The sequence below is a fragment of the Lucilia cuprina genome, chromosome 5, assembly GCF_022045245.1.
Source record: "Lucilia cuprina isolate Lc7/37 chromosome 5, ASM2204524v1, whole genome shotgun sequence".
NCBI classification, from domain to species: Eukaryota; Metazoa; Arthropoda; class Insecta; order Diptera; family Calliphoridae; genus Lucilia; species Lucilia cuprina.
The window spans coordinates 50,902,204-50,904,335 of record NC_060953.1 but is presented as its reverse complement, the minus strand read 5'-3'; the positions used below and the strand labels follow the sequence as shown (position 1 = coordinate 50,904,335).

General features: G+C 26.5%; 1 protein-coding gene across 1 annotated transcript in view; it reads left to right on the top strand.

The window, feature by feature from the left end:
• The window catches only part of LOC111687480 (probable serine/threonine-protein kinase DDB_G0282963), a 17,600-nt gene that overhangs the window by 7,669 nt on the left and 7,799 nt on the right, over positions 1-2,132 (top strand). The window lies entirely within an intron of this gene.

Sequence of the window (2,132 nt, the reverse complement as noted above, 5' to 3'; positions counted from 1 at the left end):
GAACTAGAACTGAACTAGAACTGAACTAGAACTGAACTAGAACTGAACTAGAACTAAACTAGAACTAAACTAGAACTGAACTAGAACTGAACTAGAACTGAACTAGAAGTGTAGTAGAACTGAATTTGAGTCAATAAAATTTTTAATTTTTTTCTTGTTGCGAACTAAGTAAGGCGATATATAATCATTTTTACTTCAAAACATTTTTTAATCTCATTACGTTTATTGTCTTTATAATCGTTATAAATTTAAATAAACAAAACTTGTTATTAAACAAAATCAAAATTAACTCATATTTTCATATGTAAAGGGAAGTAGAAATAAATAAAAATAAACTTTTTTAATAAATGTATGTTTGTAAATAAAACTTGTAATTATATTCTCATGGCATGAATGCATTTAAATTTAATTTTGTTTAATATTTCCAGTTTTAGGATTTTTTACTATTCAATTCATGCTATGGCTGAATGGTTAGTAGTTGTTTTCTATAAAATAGATTTTTGTTTTTATTTTTGAAAGGACTTTTAAGGGCTGACCATGCATACCAAAAACAAATCCTTTTTTCCCATCATGTCTATATTTTTGAAAGTTTTTTATTTTAAATTAACAAAATTATTTAAACTTTGTTTATGTAAAAAAAATATTAAACATGTTTTTATGGTTATAGTTACTGTACTTGTTGTTGCCTATAGTTTTTTTATCGAGAGTTTAAAATAGAAAAAAGTTTAAATATTAAAAAATTATTTAACAAATTTTGTAGTAAGGATGGATATTTATTTGCATTTATATAACAAATTACAACAAATAGAAAAGAGAAAGTTAAATTTGAAGTGTACAATTTTTGGAAAGAGAAGGAAATAATTCAAATGTGCACTTGAGATTGCAGGGATTTTTAATAAGGATTTCACTTTTAATTGATAACTACACACATGTACAATATTTGAATAAGTGTCTACCGTATTCTATCAGAAATTTAGATTTTTTTCTATATGTGTGTTTTTTAACCACAACTTTTATATATTATTTCACATTTTATTTTAATAATTTGTTGGTTTTTATTTAAATTTCATGTTTTGTTTAAAATATCTTTCCGTTGGTGTTCAGTAGTTTAAATTGTATGTATTTTATCTATATTAATCTTTAGATCTGGCTATGCCAGTTTTTTATAGTTTTGTTACATTTACATGCTTAAAAATGTACAAAAAATTTTATTTTACAAAATAAGTATGAACGTGTAAACTGTGGCAGGCAAAAGTTCAACTACCAATAATCACTAAAGTTAATATATGAGAAATATATTTAAAAATAGTAATTTTTTATCACATCATTAATATTTTGTGCAAAAGAAAATTATAACAAAATTGTGAAAATTACAAATAACTTAATTTAAATCAATGCCACTTTTATCCTGCTATAAAACCATGGTCAGATGATAGACATTGTTTTAAATTGTTTAATTCAATTTTGTTTGCCACTGTAAACTAGAGTTTCGAAATATTGTGTATAACTTATTTTGCATGTGACATGTATAAAGTAAACATATAAAAGTGCTGGACCGAGGGCATACAAATATTTTTATTAAAAAGAATAGAACTGGAACAGAACTAGAACTAAATTAGAACAGAACTAGAAGAGAACTAGAACAGAACTAGAACTGAACTAGAACTGAACTAGAACAGAACTAGAACAGAACTAGAACAGAACTAGAACAGAACTAGAACAGAACTAGAACAGAACTAGAACAGAACTAGAACAGAACTAGAACAGAACTAGAACAGAACTAGAACAGAACTAGAACAGAACTAGAACAGAACTAGAACAGAACTAGAACAGAACTAGAACAGAACTAGAACAGAACTAGAACAGAACTAGAACAGAACTAGAACAGAACTAGAACAGAACTAGAACAGAACTAGAACAGAACAAGAACATAACTAGAACATAACTAGAACAGAACTAGAACAGAACTAGAACAGAAAGAGAACTGAACTAGAACAGAAGTAGCACAGAACTAGAATAGAACTGAAGAACAGAACTAGAACAGAACTAGAACAGAACTAGAACAGAACTAGAACAGAACTAGAACAGAACTAGAACAGAACTAGAACAGAACTAGAACAGAACTAGAACAG